The sequence below is a fragment of the Euwallacea fornicatus genome, chromosome 23 (assembly GCF_040115645.1).
Source record: "Euwallacea fornicatus isolate EFF26 chromosome 23, ASM4011564v1, whole genome shotgun sequence".
NCBI classification, from domain to species: Eukaryota; Metazoa; Arthropoda; class Insecta; order Coleoptera; family Curculionidae; genus Euwallacea; species Euwallacea fornicatus.
The window spans coordinates 383,618-408,776 of record NC_089563.1 but is presented as its reverse complement, the minus strand read 5'-3'; the positions used below and the strand labels follow the sequence as shown (position 1 = coordinate 408,776).

Below are 25,159 nucleotides of genomic sequence, written 5' to 3'. Positions count from 1 at the left end.
AACAGGTAACGACTTGTTCAAAAAAAAAGAAAAAAAGTTAACAAAAAAGAATATTTTTCTTTCTGCACTAACATCACAGAAGTATTTTGTATATACTGATGAAGACACTAATCAGCGGCAAAATGTTAAAGAACACTGCAAAAGTTTAGAAAAATTCTGTTTCTTCTGGCCCAAAGGACCATATGTCAAATAAGAATTTCCATAATATCATAAAGGTCCAAAAACGTGGACAGCGTTACCAATTCTACCTCAAAATAGTAACGTCAAAGAATTGTTGGAGTAGGTATTATCTCACTTTTTAGAATAATGACATTGTAACGACGACACGGCAATGATATTATTAGCTGTTATTCCTCACAAATACGTGAGTTTATAATAATGCTGAATATGCTGCGAGGCACATTTTGTGCAATGGAAAAATACTAAAATAAAAAATATCTGCTTTCTCTTTTTAGCTTTTTTACAAACCAGAGTCATAACACGCGTGGGCGTTATAATGCGTTATCAGTTTTCGGCAATTATTTCACATGCACGATACGCACAAGTTAACAGTTATTGGACACCTGGTGACACTCCGTAACAACAGTAATGTCTTCCATTTCGACGTAAAACTAGGTCAAAATTTGAAAAAATTATGGTAAAAAGATTACCATTGGAACGATAGATACTTGCAAGAGACACTTTTAATATATATTTTTTGTTTATATACTTAAAGCATTTAAGTTCTAACATGTCCGTTGAGAAAGTATGTGTATTTTAGGTTTCCATAAAAATTGTATTACTATTTCATTATTAATATCACAAGTTCAATGGTTTCTATAGAAACAGACACGGAAATGATCATATCACAATGTATTATAGTGATTATACGTGTTCGTTATTTTACGTGTATTAATGTTCTACTTTATTCATTATAAGGTCTATTAATATCTCCAGAGCAAGAAGCGCTATCAAATATGAATGACGAGTTTATTATTCACGCTCGATAGCATTTGTTTCCCACAATACACTCTATTAATAGTAACGACGAAATACCTATCGATGTATTGAATTAAATGAACCGGCTGGTGTCGGAATTGCATGGTCTGTTATGGAAGTTTGAAATTTTCCTATTTTAATTTTTCAGCAGCACTGAATGGGTGAAAATCAGGTTAGCATTCCTAAAACGTTTCAAAAATGTAGTCCTCGTACAGATTGCGAAAATGCGCTAGTTTCCAAAGTGTAGAACTAGGTTAGGAAGAAGAAATAAACTCATATATTCATAGTTTTTGTACTACACAAAACTGAAAATATGAAGAATAATTAATCATTGCTGTTTGGAATTTAAAGTACAAAAATTCAAAGTACTTAGAGTTGAAAATCTTAAGGATATTTCTTTTGGATCCTCTGTGGTTTTGGAGAGCGTATTGGGTTTTCATTATTTCAGTGATATGTACAAGTTCTAAGATGTTAGCAAAAAGGTACATAGATACATTAGTTCAGGTACTGCTTTTTGTCAAAATCTAGTTTGTAAGTCTCTCATTGAATATAGTACCTCGAGTTTTACACTCTCTTTACTTTTTACTCTAGAATTTCACTTGAAGTATCCAAAATCAGTACAGAATCCGTATCGCTCCATTAAATCGAAAAACAGCACCTACTAACTTTTTGTTACTTTTCAAATTTCGAACAGCGACATCTCGGAAACGCGTAAAGCAATTGCCTTAAAAAATAGCTCCGATGCTGCCTTTTGTTAATATTAACTATCGAAGTATACTCGATAAGACTAACCCAATTGAACCAAGGTTAGTACCAGCTTAAACCAACTTATATAAATAATATCACTTTAAACATTCAAGTCCTGGTTGATCATGAATGGTACATCCTCAATCCTTGGCGAATACCGGTATGTATCTACATTTTCAATTAGTCTTCTTACTGTGTAATTGAAGAAATATAGATTTTGTTATCAATACTGCAATTATATTTACATTTGCAGAGCCGGTAGCAGTTGTATAATTTACATATAAATGATTTTTATTCTCAAAAATGTGCATATGTAATTATAAGCATGCGTATCCGTAGTGCTACTACCGAGTATTTTAAGTCTTTTACGATGGTAGTGGTTATTGACTCTCATTAATGTACTACCAATGTTCCGGAAAAACATGGTGTTTCCTTGTCCGACTACATACGAAATTGCAGTCAAATCATGAAATAAAATAGAATTAACCTCTGGAAGTTGTAAAACACTGTTCAGTGCAATAAGTTGGCCTATAGGTAGATAGTTGTTTAAAATTTGACTCGAATTTCATACAAGAGCTTAATCGGAAGTTGACCTTTATGGTTGGCCTTTATGAGTGTTATGTACTTAAGCCTGATTGCACAATCTATGCCGAACTTAAGCTTTAGCTCATTCGAGCCCTTCCCGATGGAAGCTATTGATGTTAAATCAACTTTATTTATCGCATTAACTTATTCTTATGAGGGAACTCAGGTGAGCAGGCATGACTGAAGCCTTGCTTGTACAATTTGACTTTAGACCGATCAGTTATGAGCTTAACTAAAACATCTCGAGGGGGCTTAGTGTGTTTTGATTGAGAGTCATTTGAGATGACTCCCAATCAATTAATGGGATGGAATAAATTTGCAATCCCCAGAGGAATTGCGTAGCTGCCCTGTGCATATAGGGCCAAATTAAGACATTGCTGACCAATGTCCTTAAAGAGCAGAATCCTAACCCTGCATCTTGTTTATTCATTTTGTCCACTGCGTCAATGATGCCCAGAATATTTGAGCTAATTAATACATGGAAATTCTGGAAGAACACACATCTCGGGGTTTCCTAGAAAAGCGATGATATCGATCGTTGTCAGAAATCAAAAATGACACACGATACACTTTTTCATAGCTCCTAGACTTTGTTAAACATTTAATTGAACTTTGGGGTGAGAACTAGTCTTAAGGATATAACCGATGTGGTGGCTTAGTTCGAAGTGAAAGGCTAAAGATGCAAAGACGGTTTGAGGGATAAAATGTCCCAAGACACAATGGGGTGCTTGAGCCAAAAACAACTCTCGTCTCGAAATTGCAGGTGTACTACGCACCCCATATTTCAATAAATATCTTATTAACTCTAGAAGCTGTAGAGAGGAAGATTGTGAACAACTTTCAAACTTTAGCTCCTGCTATTATTTAGAATCCTCTGAATAACATTTTCCACCGCCCTGTATATATGAATCGTTTTTTCCAAAAACCAAAGTTTAATTACACGCATATTGAACCCACAATGACACCGGGCTATTCTGCTGAAGAAATAGGGTCAATTCCGCTACACTCCGGTTGCCCAGAGAACTGTAGTCGACCAGTGGGTCAATAAGAACAGCGAAGGTACCACCGCTCTTAGTAAGCCCGGCTTAAAAACTTTCAGTAGGTGAATAACCCCAAGTTGTCGCCCAGGTTCAACGACCTTTTCAGCTACTGGTACTCGATACGCCCGATTAAAATTAGGCTCCCGAATCAGATGGTACTGGTTGTAGAAAGGTCCGGGTAGAAAGCGCCACAGCTGATTTATTGTTATCTTGAGGTTTACAATCTGGTAGGTACCACATTCTGGCAGCCGGTAGTCTTGTTCGTTGCGAACCTGCGAACTCGATTTGAATTTTTTATTTCCGTGTCCTTATCTGATCACTCGTTTATTTTATAGTATTGGCACAACACGAGCCTGCTTTTCCTCCTGCGTCGATTACATACTCACAGAAGGAACGTAATTTGAATATTGCCGCAATCGTGTTGAAAGAACTTCCAGTATTCCAGCACTTTTGACCGCCACATAGCTCAAGACGATCTCATCTCTTGGATTTTCATTCAAAGGAAAACCGATTCTGCCCTTTATACGAAAGCTAAATATACCAGCCGCCTTCGGTTAAACCTTCTATGTTGAAGTTACTTCAAATAGGTTCACGTGAAATGCACCATCCAGTTATAATGATAATTAAGTTTTGTAATTTTGGCAAAGTAATGTTTCATAATAGAGCATCAAATGATCAGTTTCATTAAAAAAGAGAGAACACTAATGGATTTTTTTGGTCATCGACCTTCTAGAGATTTTTTTAAATTTAATGAGATTTGTCCTGAAGCCAGAATTAGTACCTTTCAAGTAGATTTTACCTGGCATTTTCCTACAGGACAATGCAAGACCGCAAACTGCGAACATCACTCAAGGTACCTGGCAGAACCCCAATTGAAGATGCTGCCTTGGCCTGCACGGTCACCGGTCCTATCACCTATCGAACATCATTAGGACACCATGAGTAGCCGTCTTTGAAATTCACCGAAGCCTTCAAACAATTTTGGATGACTTACGACACCACCTTAAGGTAGCATGGAATGCAATAGCCCAAGAGGATATTGATCATTGGTTATAAATCATGCCGCGAAGAGTACATACTTGCATTGCTATACGAGGCGACGTCATTCATTACTGATTTGTTAATTTTAAATGTTGTTTTTATTACTGAAACTCTGATCATTTCATATTCATATTCTGAAACATTATTTTAGCAGAATTACAAAACTTAATTACTATTATTACTGGGCGGTACATTTCATATGGCAGTGGGCGTATATATGTTTTCCATCAACTAATAAATATGGTGAATTTAAGGGAGAAGATGAAAAGAAGATCATAATGTGAAATATATCACTCGTCCATTAAACCGTCTATAAATGTTCGGCAAGGTGTGGAATCCATGGTAGAGACGTTTGCTCGAGTAAAATCCTTAAGTCTCTTCGGACAAAACTGTACCGCAGATACTAAGATAAAATTTATATGGATTCTCAAGTGATTTCCTGACTTACTGTGACATAGGAATATTGAAAAACTTGAGTTCTGTGAAGGGGATTTCGTCCTAATCGACTGTCGTTGTCTTTTAGACATCAACAGTGCATTAAGCCAGAAAAAGCTTTTAGCATTCTCTCTAAACCGCACAAAATTTGCAGAGAAATTCAAAATTTATCTTTAGGAATCGACTTATTTTAAGTAAATAATTGCGATAACCGAACTGACTTTTCGAAATTCACATATTAAAATAGGTTAACATCATTTCACTCATCACATTCATCTATTTGGTACTTGGCGTCTATATGCGAATAAAATTCTTTAATCATTTCTACTCAAATTTCAACTGGTCCAGATTTATTTCTATATAAATAACATTTCTCTTTTGATTCCATTTGAATTTCACCCAGCGTTGAAAGGTATATTCGTAAGATTGTTGGTAAGCAGAAAACGTATTAGCCGAAGCAATCTTAAGCAGGTACATAATTAAACTGAAATATAAATACCGATTTTATACAAAACTTAAAAATGGAAAGATACTTTTTTCTTAACCGCTATTCGTATCAAAGTATAACTTAAAATCAACATCATATGCTGTAACATGGAAGCCTATATATTAGACGAAGATGGCTATATGATGCGGAGTAGTTGAACAGTGATGAAAAATTATAGTTGTATATATTAAATATTCTATATTTAGTAGAAAAAATACCTATGAGAATCGTAACGAGAAAACATTTGCCTCGTTATGAGAAACTTTCAAAAATTAACAGAAACGTTGGAGTATTAACTTAATGATACTAGTTATAGGTATATGGCTGATATCTCTCCCCCGAATCGAATTCAAGCGCTTTATCGCTTGGTTCTCATTTACCAATATTAAGGAAATACAGATAATTTACTGTTACCCATGTAAACTGTAAACATACTTCTTTTTAAACAAATGGCCGCGCTAATAACAGTCTTTCAAGAAATTGTTACATAAAGCTTAATGTATACAGTATTAGTGGTAATTTATATCACTTAAAATTAAAATTTACTGGTTTATGGAAAAGCCGCTCGGTTGGATTGACAAAGCGGTAAAATGCAGGTGCAAAGCTACAAAAATCATATAGCATTTACATGTATAATTTGTCAAAAAATCTCAATCCTGCTTCTAGACAGGGTGCGCGCATAGATCTTGACAAAAATCAGAGTGTAGGCTAGAAATTTATTAAAATTTCTTAGTACTGCATAGAGCCATGGCGCACAGACGAATATTGATAAGATGAAAGTTTGAAGACCGACATTGGAAATCTTCAATTTGCGTCTGTAGTCGTCAGAACCGAGCAAAATAAACTATATAATTTCCATCGAGTCAAGGTAAAATTTCGGAAATTTTAATTTAATTTTTTTTTCATTCTTTCCTCTGAAGCTACTGCTCAGAAGTTTGAACTGTTAGCTTCTATTACGAACAAATAATCTTTTTGGCTTTTATTTCATCTCAGAATAACGCCTCACTCGAAAGTAGGAGTTCTCAGCGCCTCTAACGTATAGAACATATTTACAGTTTATCTTCACAAATTTTAAGATTGCAAGATCTGCATCACAGATGCACAATTCTCACAAATGACCACTGAAAACCAGAGGCGTAGAAAAAATCAGAGTTATCTTAAAATTTATATAATACTGACTTTTCACACATTCTTCTGTATGTCCACATGTCTACCAAAAACTAGAGATGTAAACTATTACACTTACAGTAAAATTGAGATTCGTTTTTAACTGTAAGTGCGACCCCCACTTCCTCAGACTTAAGAGAATTTTCTACACTAGACAAATATTTTTACACATGAGCATGGCATGAGCCATTTTATTGTTCTGAGTTAGTGTAAGACTTAGTATATTTGAGCCCAAGTTTTCACATAGAGTTTAAAACTGATGTCGATATCTATGAAATTTGCATGGCTTATTCTGCTGCGAGCAAAAAAAGGTAAATGAATTATAAAATTGTGATACGCCACTGTAACTCGACAATTATAAATATAATGTAGGAAGTAATTCTTAAGTTTGACTATCAGAAATCAGAGGCGTAGATCAACAAAATTGGCACATGTATGAAACTTCCAATTTTGAAAAATTCACTAACAGTAAACAAAGTGAATCTACTTTGTGATAAGGCTTTCAAAAGTAAGTTAAGAAATTGTTAAATCTTTTCTCTGCTTTTCAAAAACCAGAGGCGTGCTTAGAAATCCCGTTCCCAAGGTACAGAAAACAGTTGCGCTAAATATGTGTAAATACCTATATCTCCAAACCCCCTTGCAATTAAATCCATAGTGTATGGGTTATTCAGTCCTACTATCACCTTGGTATTCTTCATCGTCGAGTTTGGAGCTAACGCTTTCCAACAATTGAGTCGTTCAAACCAGACATTCTTCTCCATCCTCAGTTGTCTAGGAAATTGTTTTCTTTCGCTTCTCATTGATTAGGCGCCGAGATTCTCTAACATTTCCAGTTTATTGAAAGACCCTGAGATTTTGATCCTCGATATTATCCGAAGTTATCATACGTAAACTTATCCTTATTTATGCCAGAGAGAATAGATGAACTTTCGGTTGAATTTTGAAGTTGTTGTAAACCTCATCAGTGGCTTCAACAGTTCATTCCTCACCTCGTTCTCATCGTGACAGAACTTATTTTTCTCCCCTAAAAACCAACTCAATTCGTATTACTTTACTTTATAACCAATTGCTGTTATTTGGTTTTTTGCCGGCTTTCTTCGTGAATCAGCGATTCGAAATTTCTTTAAAACGGTGCATTTATCAACCGCAGAATCCTGCCAAAAAATGGTCCTTAAACTTACCAGAGTGGAACCAACGAGGCTTATTAAACTGTTATTACCTAGTTTGTTTTAACATCTTCCTTTTGTAATACCTTTATTACATGTACGAAACTGTGTTGTGTATAACTGACGCAACCTGAACATTGTTCAAATCTTTTTCAGGAGACTTAGTTGAAGTTGCAAGTAGTATAGACTTAAGGGAAGAAATCTTCATCCCGGTACTTGAGGAGCCTGTTGTATATTATGAAGTGCTTGTAAAAAGATTGCAACACGTTAATCACTTTCATAAAACCGAAATTTAAAAGAATTCTTACATTTAATTTTATTTAAAAAAGGCATTTAATGGATTATTTTCGATATTCAACTTTTTTACCCCTATCCAGCTATCCCTACTAACTTTTTTTCAAAGAAAGAGGTATCCGTTGTAAAATATGCAATGAAAAATAATTCAATAAGGAATAGAACGGTATATAAGATAGAACAAAGTCAATTTCCTTAAAGAATTAAAAGTTTTAATCTTTGCGTCCTAGAGAGACAATCCACTCTTATTTCACTTTTACTAAAAGTGAAAAATTACGAAAAGACATAGAGACTCCGAATCACCTTCAATGTAAACAAGCTTTTAGATACAGAACATTTTGGTTTTCATAGAATTCACTAGTAATTGAATTAAGTTATTAAGCATTTACCACAGACAGAATATCAAAAAAATGGGTAGAAAAAATTTCAACAAACTGAAAGTATGAAAACTGCTCGAGAATAAGGAAGACCGCGAAGAGCAACTGGTGGCGATAAAGCAGTAAACATTTTTTTATCTATCGATAAAAATCCCATATAGTCTTCCAACAAACTTACCGATAAATTTGATGTATCTGGAAAATCAGTAAGCAATCTTTTAAAACGAGAAAAATTTGATCCATACAGAATTTCCCTTACCCAACAGTTGACGCCTGAAGATTTTGATCGCAAGATGGAATTTGGTGAATTGATGCAAGAAAGAGGTAATCACAATAATAAGATATTTTCTAGAATTTTATTTTCGGTCGAAACAGCATTTTGCTGAAGCGGATCTATTCATCGACATAATTGTCGCTACTGGTCTATAAACAATCATCGTTTGATGTAGACTCTACATACACAACATCCGCAAAAAATCAATGTATGAATGGATATAATCGGCCACAAGTTGATGGGTCCATTTTCCATAGAGAGGAACTTAAACAACGCATCATATTGGCACTTATTACAAAACGAAATAGTTTTATCAATCGCCGCACCTTTTCCTGGAGAAAATGGTGAACAAGTAGCAGTAATATTTGGTTCCGATAGGATAGTGCACCATCACATTACGATGTGATTGCAATAAAGTATCATGATGAGATTTTCCCTAGGATATAAATCAATAGAAGAAACGCAATATACAGGGTATCCCGCAAACCTTCAACAATACTTTGCTTGATAGAAAGTCTATACTTTAGAAGTCAGAAAATGAAAAAGTAGCCTAAATGAAAATATCATGGATTTCGAGCTATTTACACTTTTCTCAAAATCGACAAAAACTAACATCACTTGATATTTCGTATTGTCCCTGTTACACCACTCCAAGTAGAAAAACAAAATTTCTGCATTAGTTTCGTCAGTGGTCATTATTTAAAACCACATCGATAGATTCTACATGTATGCTTCGGATTTTAAAAAAACATTTATATTTTAACGAATTCCTGATAACTCAATTTCTATTATGTATCTTTTGCTCCCTGCTGTAGCATTGGATGTACAGCTGTCCCGAAGCTCATGAGCTCAAAAAATAGCGCCGTTCTTCTAGATTCTGAAATGGTATAATAAGCATGTGTTTCTCCAACAGAACATATTTGTTTGACCCGTTAGATGAAACAAGTACAATTTTTCCACCATATTACAATATTGTTTATTAGCGCTACTGATGAAAATTAATACTAAATAATACTAATTATACAAAAAAGACTTAAAGCAAGTGTTCAAAATGAATACAGAAATTTTGCTTTTCTACTTGGAGTGTATAACAGTGACAGTACGAAATATCAAGTGATGTTAGTTTTTGTCGATTTTGAAAAAAGTGTAAATATCTCGAAATTTATGAAATTTTCATTTAGGCTATTTTTTCATTTTCTGACTTCTAAAAGATGAGCCTTCCATCAGGCGTAGTATTGACGAAAGTTTACGGGACACCCTGTATATATATATATATATATATAATGGCCACCATCATCTCCAGATCTCACGCCTCTCGACTTTTTGTTGAGGTCACTTAAAAGGTTCCATTTATTACATAAAATAGACTACAAAATTCAGATAATTTACGTTTTAGAATTCAAACACAAATAACAAAAAGCAGCAGTGGGTAATTGCATAAAAGAGCTCGAGAAACGACTGAGCCCTTGCCTAGAGCCCAAATTGAGCATTGGTTGCAGAAATTTCAATGTTGTTTGATGTAATAGTAAATTACTTTATTTTGTATCTAATGATTTTATTTTTTGGGGAAACTGTACATTCAATGTTCGTTCCAAGTACCTTATTGTATCCCTTATTGAATTACCTTTCATTTGATATACTACAACGGATACCTTTTTGTTCGAAAATAAAAAGTTAGTAGAGGTAGCTGGATAGAGGTGATAAATTTGAACAACGAAGGTAATGCATTAAACGCTTTTTTTTTAAATACCAGGATTATGAAAGTTACAAACGTGTTACAATACTTTTTACAAGCGTTGCATGGTGCTTAGCCTAGTGAGGGATCCCATCAATCGAATCGCACTTTTCCGATACGAAGCTGTGTCCCTTACAGCTGATGCAACCTGAACTATATATAACTTCAAACATTTTTCAGGAAATTATGTTGAGCTTGCAAGTAGCGTAAACTTTAAGGAAGAAATGTTCGTCCAAATACTTGAGGAGCGTATTGCTTGACCTAGTGAGTGAACGTATCAATCTAATCGCACTTTTTCGCTTAAGCTCATCCTCACCTAGCAACGAGGAATTTGAATGGGAAAGTCATAGCCAAGGCTATAGGCCACTGACCTTCTTTAACAGTACCCGACGTAAACACAACTGTATTCGTAGTAAAAGGTTCGGTGCCCCTCACTTTCAGCAGACTGATGGGGACACACCTTTTCAGCAGATGATAATTTCAGCACACGCGTTTCGTCGACATGGCAAACACGAATTGGTAAGTTGGTTTAAATTGTGAATAGTCCAATTGCCGAATTTAATGGAGGGAGCATACAACCAAATTAATTTCTAAAAGTAGCCAAAGGCAAGGCCAAGATAATTGCCGAAGCTTTCATGCTAATGATATACATTGATGGATGAAACTTCATTTGAAGGCCAGAGGTAAGCAGTTTGCACTACAATCGTCTTTATTTCTCTTACGAAGTATTTTTTCTTCACGAATTGATGCACAATCGCAATAATTACAATTTTTGCATAATCATGATTCATTCGGGCCTTTGGGATTCACATATCATACTAAATTAAACGAGATCGACTGATTAATGGAAAAATCATTAATGGAGATGATTGACGACAATATGTGCGTTAGACCGATTTTGATGATTTTCGGTTCGTTGAAAATCGAAAATCGCCCTTTTTATTTTACGCCCCACAAATAAATACATCGATGGTAACACTGAAATTTGAAACCGGTAGAATTCAAATATTGACAAGATTCCTTATGTTTGACCAAGGAACAGGTGCCCACATACTCGTTTCTGCAACAAGTTTTCCCAATACCCAGCGTATTCGGCTCTCGCCGTTTACATTAACACTTACATACATGTAACTGTTTAAGATGTATTTAATAAACAATAAATTGGCCATAAAAAATAATTACCCTTCTTTTTCCAAGTCACCCAAACCGATAAGCATAAATTAGCGCCATTTTAATTTTGGAAAGTTGTTCAACCGTATATTTTGGCATTTCGGTTTATTCGCTGGCAAAGTTCAACGAACCGTATTCACATGCACTGACATACATTCTTTAATGTTTTGTTTGGAATTATTACATAAACAAACAAAGTTCGCAGAGATTTTCGATTTTTTCTTGGAAATTCAATTACCATTGCGGCAAAAGTTTATGCCAGGTGTTCATCAAAAGCGCATACAGTGCAGTCCAAATTGGTAATTCACGTATTGGAAGCTTGCCGAAAGCTTTCGAGAACTTTATGGGAAATTTATGTACGGTTTAAGTGTTGCTTTGTCATTCGCCATTTTGACGAAAATCAAGCTCATTTTTCCAGAATTTGGAACATTCCATTTTAAATTCTGCTTCAAAGTAAGTAGAAACTAATTTTAAAAGTGGACCCTTATTAGGACACTTTCTGGCGAAAAATGCGACAATATAAGTACAGCGTTTGTAAAAAGTACTGCATCGCGTTTATAATTTTTATAAACCTGATATTTTTTAAAAGGCTCAAATACCTATAATTTTATTATAAAAGAGGCATTTAATGCATTATTTTCTACTTTTAACTTTATCACCCTTTTCCAGCTATCCCTACTTACTTTTTGTTTTCAAATGGAAAGCTCAGTCCATCGTCAAACTCATTTATTCAATTATCCACTGTTGTTTTTGTTATTAACCCTAATTCTGTTTGAATTCTAAAACGTAAATAATCTTTTTGTGATTTCTTTTTGTAATAAATGGAACTTTCGAAATGGTCCCAACAAAAAATCGAGGGGCGTGAGATCTGAAGATCGTGACGGCCACTTTATTGCGCTTCTTCTACCGATCTATCTGCTAGAAAAAATCTCACTAAAATATTCTCTCACAACCGTAGCATAATATGATGGTGCAACATCTTGTTAGAACAAAATATTATTGGCTACTTGTTCCCCATTTTCGCTAGGAAAATTGCGGCGATTGATAAAACTGTTTAGGTTTAGCAATAAGTGCAAGTATGATACGTTGTGTAAGTTTCCGTCTATCAAAAATGAACCGATAACTGGTGGCTGATTATACCCAACCATATATTGAGTTTCTGTGGATTCTATATGCAGAGTTTGCATCCAAGGAACATTGTTTGTAAACCGGTATTGACAATTACTTCAATGAATAGATCCATTTAACCAGAACTTTTCTTCGTCCGAAACTAAAATTCTAGATAAGAATCTATCATCCTGAGGGACCGTTTCTCGTATCAATTCACAAAGTTCCATCCTCCGATCAAAATCTTCAGACGTGAACCCTTGGGTACGGGAAATTTTGTATGGATGAAATTTTTCTTGTTCTCAAAGATTGCTTACTACTAATTTTGCATATATATCAACTTCATCGGCAAATGTATTAGTAAATTGTATGGGGTTTTTATCGATAGATAAAAAAATGTCTAGTGCTTCATCGCCACCAGTCGCTCTTCGAGGTCTTCCACATTTTGAAGCAGCTCACACCTCCAGTTCATTGAAATTTTCTATTAAGCTCAGAAACCATAGTTCTATCAATAAGCTCGTCTAGATATTTCTTATTAAATATAAAACATATCTCTTCATATGTTCTTTTGTGATCTCCATACCCCAAAAAGCTTAAAATTTCAATTTTTTGCTTCTTAGATAAATCATACATTTTTTAAAATGGTTTTCTATCTGTGGTCGATACGTAACAACTGAATTCAGCTTCTAATGAATTCTATGAAAACCAAAATATTTTGCATCTATCTAAAAAATTGTTTACATTGAAAACTATTTTGAATTTATACACATTTTTGTAATTTTTCCATTCTTTTTAAAATTGAAATTAGAGTCGATTGTCTATCAAGTAATCAAAGATTTAAAATTTTTAACCTTTTTAGAAAATTGACTTTATTTTATATTTTTTTAAGGAAACTGTAGATCCAATTTTAGTTCCGAGCATATGGTGGTGCCTCTTATTGAACTACCTTTCCTTTGATATACTACAATGGATACCTTTTCATTTGAAAATAAAAAATTAGTAGAGGTAGTTGAATAGCGGTGAAAATTTTGAACTTTGAAAATAATGCATTAAGTGCCTTGTTTAAAATAAAATTATATATGTTAAAGCATTTTTTAATGTCGGATTTATGAAGGTTATAAACGTGTTGTAATATTTTTTACAAGTGCTGTATAATTTATCGGTACTAATTTTCGAATTATGTATTGAAAATTTGTAAATTCTCATAGATGCCACTTCGGGTTTTTCGCATTTTTGGAAAAGATCTGTAAAATCCTTTTCAGCTACGCAATACTTGTTGGCTCTATTATTATTACCAAACTTCGAAAGTGCAAAATAGAGGCCCTAAGTGGAAAAGTTTTTAAAACTTTTCCTAAAAAGTAAAAAAAAAAAACAAAATCATCTTCACAAGACTTTAGAAACTTATCATGCACAACTTGGTATCAAGTAATGACACATTATTTCTTGATACGACATCGCATTTTAAGCAAAAATTGTCCTAATAATACTTTACTTCTAAAATAATTTTCGACTTGGCATAAGAATCATTGAGCAACGTTGAAAATTCAGTGTTCCTATTTGCCGGAGAACCTTTCCATTTTGTGGGATCAAGATCAAAGTAAAAACAGTTTTTTAATGTGAGTTTTTTATAAAATTCTCTGAAACTTTGCCCATTTAACCGTTACTGTAGAACACATTTGAATGTAGAAAAACCAGTGCTGGAATCGAGGAATTGACTGATCGCAAACCTAAATACCTACCAAATGACGGAGCAGAAAGATTTTATTGCAGAATGATGGTAATGAAAACATAGATTTCTTTGCCATTTAGTGTCTCAGTTCTTAGAATGTATTGAGAAACTAACATCGAATAAAACAAAAAATATCGGGGAATAAAGCTTCATTTCACATATAAGTCTCTTTCACTTTGCTCCCGTAAGAACTTAGTGGACTAAGCTCTAAATGCTTTACTTAGGACATGGACGGCAAATCTGTTTCCCACATATTATCTTCAATTCCAAGCCCCAAATTGTACTTTTTTACGGGTTCATATTAATTCAGGTTCCACGTTCAGTTTGTCCTGCGAGTACCATTGATGTAATCTAGATCGCAGTCCGACAATACTCAACAAATTTATTTTTGGGATACCAATACCCAAACCGCTATGCGTACTCAGTTGCGTGCACGCCCAGTGACCAAAATCGTACCAGTGCATGGTACCAGCCGAAATTGATTTTGGTAAACTTTTGGCATACATGATCCATTCTAGGCCACAATCAATTTGAAACGCACCTGAAGCACTCGAGATATACAACGTTTTGACTTTTAATAAGGCTTACAGCAGCATGGTTTTGGTCATGGTACTGATTCAGATCTTTGTAACACTTAGATATCTCGTATTAGATTAAGTAGAACTCTTAGTTAAAACAAGAAAAAAACGTTGGTTAATATTATAGAGTATGACCATTAATAGTTCACTAAAACCATACATTCGAAGCAGATAGAAAGAGGAAACATCAAAATAGAGCGCAATGTATATCTCTACAGAAAAGAAAAGAAGCAAAAAGTCTACTTTTTGCGGAAGTGTTACAAAATTACCGCTTTTTTAAATTTTAAAGCTAGTAGAGAATTGTTGGTTCGAGTAGTAACTACACGTATCCGTACTTCACACGAGAAATAGTCTCAAAAATTTTTGTAAATACAAAACCAGCTATTTCTTAAGATAATAGACAGAAATTATTCTCATTCCCGATTTCAATGAAAAATTCATTGATTGAGCAATGCTTTTATTCAAAACGTTTCGTTGACATGTTCACTTCCTCATCAACCTCCTCCTAGATTTTTCCTTTCTAGCGTAACTACTTCGACATATTGGACTTTTCCAAAACGTAAATGTTTCATTTATAAACTTTAAGAGCATACCAACTATGAAGTGATTTCCTGGAGGTACAGTCATTGTTGACAGGACAGGGCACCTGCAAAATCTACATCTGCAAGTTGCCCGACGCTTCTGATGGCGTAAACAGTTAGAAGCGTTTTAACTTCATGCATAAAAGTTCCTATAGAATTAAAAATAAGGTGAAATAGACCAACTTCATCGGCATTTCAGTATAAATAATTATTCAATTTTCAGAAATTATGCGAGACATGACAACATTGCCTGAAGAGAAATGACAATGCCATTGACGTAGTTCGTGAGGAAGTCTTATGAGGCGGACATCTTGACACGATGCCAATCGCTAATTTGCCACGTTATTGTATAGATAGATACAGGTTATTGTTATCCTTTTATGGAGATTTATATTTGTTTTTTTTAAACGCTTATTGCTATTACTAAAAAACATAAATACTTCGAGAAGAGCTACATATAAACAAACGACTTTCGCCAAACGGTCTAAGTAGACATAACAAAAGCATTAAACTCAAATGCCAGACGTTGCGCCTATGTCTTAAGTATATGCATCAACTTGCAAATATGCATTAGGCAAATGTAGACTTACTGACGTCAACTAGGCTTGGGTTTCCCCGTGCCTATGTACCTAACATACAATTCACTCATTTTTGAAAAATTATAAATTGAAATGAGACAAGAATTAGCAGCAACAATCTTGCACCGGCAAAGTCAACAACCTTTCGGGAAATACCTTATTACGTATACTTTGTACTTGATTTAAAGCAAAGGTACCAAATAGAATTTATAGTTCAAAAACATGTTGCGTTGTGTTATTGCCAACTTAACGTTTGAAGTTCAAAGCTCGATCAGAGGGACTACGGACGCAGAGTTAATTTTTTTATTTTAATAAATTTTGATTGCTACTTTATGATTTTATAATGGGAACAAATATTTTTCAATTAATTGAATTTTGTTTCTTGGAGGTCTTTTCTCTAAATGATGTGGAATGATATGAAGGAATGACTTTGCCATGTCACACGAAAAGCTGACCTCCTTCATCTATACAGTTTTGGTATCCGGCCGTTGATCCTCACTGACCTACACGGGCAATGAACTGTTATATAACCAGAAAAAATTGCCAAATATTTATTGGTTTTGATTGCTTCTTCCTATAGCGGTATTTCTCTTCATTTGATCCGTTGGCATTACGTTATTAACGTTCACAAATCATCCCGGTTATTGACTTATGCATCTATTTCGATTAACCTTTACTTTCGATTTTTAACAGGTTGTTGTTGCTAACCGTCGGATGATAGGTAAATGTAGGCTTTTGACGTCTAATTCATAATGCATTAGTTCCATCACAACGCTGAAATGACATTGCCGTTTCTTTTTTTATTACATATCAATATGTTAATTTTTGCTTCAAAATTCGTTAAATAAGGAGCACGAAGAAATAAATTAACTATATGAAAACCCAAATTTTAAAAGCAATAAAAACCAAATTTAATGATAAATCATATAAATTAACTTTAAGCTGGGTCGCAGATTAACCATTTGTGGACTTAATCTTCAAAATCCAGACCATTAGTTTTTTTCAATGACCCCAATACGCATATTACGCACAAAAACTTAATAATACATTCCATTTATAGGATTCAAATTTGTTTCGAAAACTGCTTTCTGTCCCTAATGATTATACCTTTGAATGATGAATATAATCATGAAAATGAGAAGAAATAAAATTACAGACCGATGAAATATCCTTGCATCGAGGTATCTACAGGGAGGCGCAGTAACAGTGACGAAGTTCCATTTCTCTTTCCGCATTACAGCTGCGACAATAAATTCAGTTACGGAGCATATTTAAAAATTATTAAGAAATTCAAAATTATAAAGAGAAAAAAAATACTTTAAAATTGTAAATAAAGAAAAAAGTCACGCAAATGAAGCATAAATTTACGTCGTTTAGAACGGAATGGCAGCAACTAATATTCATGGTTTTCCATTTTAAAAATTTGAAAAATGTAAATTAAGTGTAGACATTTTTGAAAAAGTTCTAAATAAATTCTATGAGGCTCCTACGATTAATTTCTTAGAAGAAAAACGGAGATTTGAAAATATGGCGCATAAACTTATGTAACGCTTTAAAGATCTGTAATTTCCAGGCAATAAAAAAAGTTACTTAAAGTAGTGATACTTTTTGAACTATCCTACATATTTCTATTTAAAGTCAAAAAGCTACAGTTCTAACAACTTTTTATACTTAATTTTTTTATCTAAATTTAATGTTATAAGATATGTGAGACTATGTTCCATGTTTAATGGCTATAGAGCCATCAAAAATGGAATGCTTGGAATTTTGTGTCTCTTAAATATTATAAGAACTCCTCATAATAGAAAGCTGATATTATTAAGACACTTTTTGGTGGAGAAAAAATACAAAAGAAAAATGTTACAGAAAAAAAATCCTTATCGGCGCCACATAAGGACTATATTAAGTAGCCAAAATTGAAAAGCCAGATGATCCTTGCTTCTGCAGAATCATCTTCTAAGATACAAATTTCAAATATCTATATAGTTCGACTGAAAACAAACTGCCAATTAAGGAAACTTACAAATTGAGTAGCAAATATAATTTTGTTAATTTTTGTCTTATTTAGATCCTTAAAAAAAAAGTGTCTTACCAATGTCGGAATATGATCATTCTAAAATGAGTAGTTTATATAACATTTTAGCAAACGGAGTCCGGAACAGATTTTCGGGTTTTAAGAGCCAATGAGTAAACATCGTGAAAATCTCTGGTGTTGTTGTTTGCTTGAATTACCGCAGTAATAAGAAAATACGAGTGCTGTTTCTTTTCTTTTCCGATACTTAAATACTGCTAATGTAAATGAATATTATTTCTAAAAAATAATACTCGATATTTACCCGTAATGTCTAAACACTTGGAGGCTATTTTTGACTACAAGAGCAGCCAAATAATTAAACCAGTTGAAAGAATGAATCCAACTGAACAAAACTCAATCAACAAGAATGTGAGGTACTCAGCAGTTACCAAATCAACGCCAAGGTAAACCTTTCCCAGGAAAGAACAAGCAATAGTATTGCATGCGGAACCAACCCTCAAGCTGTTTGATTATGTAAGCACTATAGGGAATCTGGTTGAGCCTAAAAATATTATATTTTCTTCAAGAATATCTAAAAAAGGAACTTTCAATTCAATCTAACAATAGAATTTGCATATATCTAAAAAGTGAGGTAACCGTAGCTAAACTCACATAAACTCAGCAAACAGTGATAATTGAGGGAATCCAACATAGCAATAGAAGACTAGTTTCTCCAACCAAAAGAATTATAGTTTCTAACGTCAGTACCTTCATCCCACATGATGCTATAGAAAATATAATCAAAAACCTAGGAGTTCAAATGGCATCGCCCATATCGTTTCTAAAAGTTGGTATTCCTGGTAATGAATACAGCCATATCCAAAGTTTTCGCCCACAAGTGTATATTCAACCACCCACTGAGGATTTTCAACTACAGACACCTGAGTTTCATATTGAAGTTGATTGAGTTCATCATTGAATACTTGATAATGTCATCAAATACAAATTCTTCCAAAATGATGGCTATCCAGCACATTTGCGTTTTTAGCAAATATCTTCATTTTTCATATCATTTTTAGTAGATAACGTTTTGGTGAATGCGCTGCTCGGGTACATAAAAAGTTAATTTCTCTCATTTTTAAAATGTTTCTTAAGAATCTTTTCAGCATGACTGAACGACTATTGCCTAAGGAAGTTTTTAAGAAATTCGAATAGACCTACACCTAAGAGTTTAAATTAAATCCATGTTTGAACTTGACTTTTCGCTTTATTACAAGTTCGGAAGATCATGTTTATGTAGTTCTAAGTAGGTAACGAAGCCATTTTAGATTTTACCCTTTAAATAATTTAAACAATTATCTATAGGCAATAAAAAAGTTTAGTACATTTTTGTGATTAAAAGACTTGGTGCTCTTCTACCCTCCAACAATTGTGAAAGAGCACGGTCAAATTAAAAAATATTAAAAACTGAATTATCAGGAAAACTGTAACACTTGGTATATAGGTATGTTTGGTTAAATCGATTCAGAATCACGTAATCTATCACCCCCTAAAATTATTGTATCGATTTGCCGCACACTCTGTATAACAAATAGGTGTTTGATATTTAATTTAATGCTGTGATTCTTAGCGCCAATGGCCAGTAGTAGTCGAGGCACTTAAATAAATAAAAAAAAAGAAGTCCGGAACATTCACAGATTTTGCTCCGGCAACACTCGGAATTTTTCTAAACGTAAAGCAGATGATTCTACAATAGCATTAAATTTGCCCTAATTTATTCGACCTCGTATCTCTTCTAGCAATTGAGATACCCATGTTTGAACTTAAAAAACTAGTAGACTATATAGGTATAATAATTATTAAAAAAATAAACGTTCTATATGCAAATAAAGTAAATATATATAATCATTTCTTGACGTTCTCGCCTTGACCAGTCTATAGCGAAGAACGTGCAGTTACATCAAGAGATGTTATAAATTACACTAGACAAAAGCTTTCGCCATAATACAGGATATTCAGAATTGTTGTAACAGAATTAGATTGCAAAGCAAACGACTTCAAGCCAAAATGCCAATTTGAGCTTATATAGGGGAGACTTGCCTATAATTGCCTCCTTAATTTTAGCTTCTAATCATGTCGTAATTATTATGTTCATACATTCATTTCATGAAGTAGTTTTTTAGGATTTGCGGGGTGTCAATTTGAAAATTTTCCACCCTTATTAACTCGAAACAAAATAAATTTTTTAAAATTCGCTAAAATACTCAGATTTTATTACCGAGTGGGAACAATTTTTATGTAGAATTTACTGTGTCTCTTTCAAACTCTCACCCTCAAAGCAAGAGTCTCAAAAATCTTAACTGGTAAAGGATTAACTGATGTGCCATTCTAAAGGACTCTCATTCTCTACATTTTGGTACTTTATTTGTTACATTCAACTGTTGCGTTATCAAATTAGACGTTTTTCATTGGATTAAAATTAAGATTTTTTAAATTCAAACATGACTTATGACTAGAAAATTGTTGTAATAAATCAATTTACCATCAAAAGAAAAAATGAATTAATCACTCAAGCAAATAGTTATCAATCTAATAAATTTCTTCGGCCCTAAATGGAATATTTTTCCGATAAATTTTAATATACAGGATGTTTCCTAAGTACGGTACATAACTTCGGGAGCGTATTCTACAGCTAAAATAAAGGTAATTTTGTTATATAAACTATATCCCAAAAATGCTTCATTCCGGAAATACAGGTTGTGAAAATTTCTTTAAAAAATTACAATTTTTTAAATATTTCCTAAATTACTTGAGACATTTTAATAAAACAGGCAAGTACACAACAAAAAAATTTATATCTTCATACAAGTATTTCTTCTCTTAAGAATAATAAAAAAGAATGAAAAAATTTAGCTACAATGTTTTTTATTTATTTGCTAGAAAACGGTGCATCCTACGAAAAAAAGTCAAAAGACATTTTTTTCTTCCAAACCGAACACATAATTAAAAAAAGGAACAAAATATCAGAAAAGAACAGTGGCGTACCACATTTTTCCTTTAAAATATTCAGCAATTATCCTGCCCGCACGCCACTGGCTATACAAAAGCCACTGTTTTTAGCGTAAAATACGCACCGTTGTTAACTCTCAAATCCTGCAAAATTTCATTGAAATGTCTCAAGTAGTTTCGGAAATATTTAAAAAATTGTAATTTTTTAAAGAAATTTTCACACCCTGTATTTCCGGAACGAAGAAATTTTGGGATATAGTCACTCAAAAAAGTATCCGTACAGCCGGAAAAAAAATCTGTAAACCGTAACTTTTGACTGATTTTGTTCAAATTTTGTATAATGAAAATTCAAACCGAAACTCAATTTGCGTAATTGAGCAACTTTTGAAAATTTAACTTTTTGAGTGCTTTCCAGCGTTTAAAAAATACTCCGTTTTGAAAACTTCTTGTGTGGTGGAAATTTTTTAATGTGGTTTTAACATTCTTGCAGAGAGGATTTTTCTTCATATATCCTGAAAATTTGATCAAAATCGAACAACAAATAAGGGAGTTGCAGTCTTTCAAAAACGCCAAAGAGTGACAATTTTCGCGCAAAATGACGAAACTTTGACATTGTTGACAACTTTAAAAAGCTGCTTTAAAATTTGCGGTCCCACCAACCAAAATCTTTCTTCTCAATGACTGAAGAATGACAATTTTTGTTGACTGGGTGTCAAACGGATCATAATTCAAAAAAGTGTATTTACGGTAAGTGATCGATGTTTGATCATTATACATAATTCAACCTGGCTTGATTTTATTTTCTGTGTTGGAGACCACTCCAAGTGGTTTTTGTCACAGTTTATATGTCCTTCCTCAAGCATGTACACGTTACGTATTATTTCGTTTCGTGTATCATTTCCATGGTTAGACCGATGAGCTGTACACTGACATAAAAGGATATAAACTAATTCTAATGTTTGGACGCCATCGTATAATTGAAGCCGTTCGTCTTACTCGTACCGATATCGATTCGTAGATGATTCAGACGAGTGGTAGTACAACAAACAAGATATTTGAAATACAGAACGAGCTATTTCTCGAGAACTGGAAACGAAGACTCCACGGTCAACATAGGTTCAAAATTTTAAATTCAATTTAGGAAATTAAATTCAACATTCTTCTTTTCAGATTTCTACCGTGTTCGCTTCTGATTTAAACTGAAATTTTTTTTATCACTTTTAGCTCTTCCAGAACCGACTCTAATGGTTTACAAGACTTTTTTACAAATGACGCGTACATTATCCGCAAACATGTTATTAATAAAAATTACAAATTCCGGACAATTTGGTGGATATGAAGTTAACCATGCAGGATCGCGACACGATGCTTACGACTATTGTTCATAAGAGGTTTAAGTTCATTAGATCACATACATTATTCAATATTCCAAGTTGTTAAGTTTTAACAGACTGAGACAAAATGCTGAGGTTGCTAGTAGCTTTAGCTTTATTACTTATGTATATCAATTATAAATACAACATGTAATTTTAAATTAGCATTATTCTCGGAAAACCTCTGACTTTTTTTCGATCCAGTTTTCTTTGTAATAAGAACTTCTTTGTTCCACAGAGTGGGTTTGCGTAATGGAGTTACTGCATTAAGTTGGCCACTTTTTCCCCATTTTATAAATTTAAGAAGCATCGCATATTATTTCCTATCGATTATCGTTTCTCAGACCGATCATCTGTTGTACCTTTACAAAAGGCAGGTTGAATTTTTTTTTTACATTTTCGTGCCGATGTCATTTCGTAGATGATTCACTCGAATGTTAGCGTCGGTGATGAACAAGATGGTCGTAATGCGCGTTGCAATAATAATTGGGATTATCGGATTTTCTTTTGTTATAAAGACTCATCAGGTACGCCGTTTGTATATCCATGACTTAGTAAGTGAAAGTGGGTGGCGTTTAACTGCCATTTTGTGAGTGAAAGTGGACGTTGCTGATGTGATTATGACTAATGCTTTTGGTGCTGGGGGGTGAGTTCTAATTGTTATTTTCCATGACTTAGTTAGGTTTTGTCAGTTCAAAGGGAACGACGTAATTGGGATTTCAGCTGAAAGTCGACATTATCTGCAATTTTGACGCTTCAACAAGGTACTTAGGACTATCTTCCAATGTGACTGAAAAATGATTTCGCAATTTAAGCTATTTCAAAGGTTCCAAATTTTTGTTTGTGATTCATGTCTCTACTGTGTGTGCCTCTTTTTTAAATCGAAATTACTTCGAAACTCTAACCGTTTTAAAGATTTTTTTCAGGAATTAATGTTTAATTCTTTTCAGATTTTTTTTTTAATTTAATTACTTGTAGAGATACAATCTGTCACAATAAAGGTAAAAATAAATTGGACATTCAATATCTATGCTGGCAATTACAAATTATAGTACTAAGTGGTGTAGTAAAAGGACCAACATTTCAGTCTCTTACTTGATTGAATCTATGTGGCAAATCTAGAGGGTTGAATCTCTTCAACCTGGTTGTATATGTCGCTGTGTCCAGTAAATTTATGGCTAAGTGATTTGGGTGGTGATCTAATCTTCGCATGTAGTTATTTGAATAGCTCTCTATTTATTCTCGGACTGTTTTCATTGAGAGGTCGGAGTGAATTGTATTGTTGCTAACATACCATGGTGCATTAACAAGCATCCGTAACGTCTTAGATTGAAAACGTTGTAAAATTTCGATATTAGAGTTGCTGGCGGTTCCCCATAGCTGGATACCATAGGTCCACACGGGCTTGATGATGGTCCTTTCAGAAATTAATGTTGCCTTTTTTTGCTTCAGGTCGCAACTGTGTATTGAGTCCAAGACTTATCTATGACTCACGTTAGAATTAGAACTTCTAACATTAAAAACTTGAATTGCGTATACCATTTTTAAAATTATTCAAAATAACACATGAATAATCGTAATAAATTTTAACTGATCTAAATACTTTCATATTAATATTGAACCAGTATCACACCACAAGTAAGGACATAATATTTTCCTTGCCAGATAATATCAAATTTTCTCGAAACGCCATTTCATTAAAGACCGAGGAAATTTATTAGATTGATGAACGTTTGCTTTAGGGAGTAATGTATCTTTTCTTTTGATGCTCGTCTCGACAAAGAATATGTCAATAAGTTAGTAAAATGATTTATTACAACAATTTCCTAATCGTGAGACATATTTGAGAAAAAACACCTTAGTTAAAACGCTATCAAGGACGCGTAACTTAATAATGCAACAGTCGAATGTAACAAGTGAGGTACCAAAATTTAAAAAATGAAAAGCTCTTTAAAATATTGTATCATTTAATTCACTTTATCATTTAAGATATTTGAGAGGATAACTCTGCGGAGTAGAGGATTAAAAGAGGCACAGTGAGTTCTAAATAAAAATTTGTCCTCGCTAACAAAATTGACCTGTTTTGGTGATTAAAAAAATTGTTCATTTTAAGATAATGAGATTGGGAAGTTTTCAAATTAACATCCTGTATATATTTTTAATAAAAATTATTTTTTGTTATTTATAGGTACTTAACAAATAGAAGGAAATCTACCATGCGAACATCCATATATGTTAATGATGGCCTACATAAAAAAAAAATTATAATATGATATAATAAAAATGTGAGCTCTTGTCTTTTAAGAAAATCAAGATGTAGGTGTATCAGAGTAATTAGAGAATACTTTTCTGAATTTCTCTATCTTGTAATATTCCCAATTGGATTCCACAAATTAGCAATCCTAACATCTTATACAAGAAAAAAAATTAAACTCCTAGGAAAGGAGTTATATGCGTCATGAAACATTTTATAAAATCAATTATATCGACAATTACTCAAAATTGTTTTCACTTACCACTTCTAACCGCAAACTGATAGGAGGTTAATATTTCGCATACAGACCAAAATATTTTTGTATTTTCCCATCCAAAAAGCAGAATTCCCTAAAACGTTATAACTTACAAAATTTAAACAATGGGTTGTTATGGCTATACTCCACAGTAACCATTTTGTAAAAAATCGTTGAGCATTTC

The 25,159-nt window shown here is 33.4% G+C and overlaps 1 protein-coding gene across 1 annotated transcript in view; it reads right to left on the bottom strand.

Annotated features, from left to right (window-relative positions):
• Nucleotides 1–25,159, bottom strand: part of phtm (phantom) — a 70,679-nt gene that overhangs the window by 41,811 nt on the left and 3,709 nt on the right. The window lies entirely within an intron of this gene.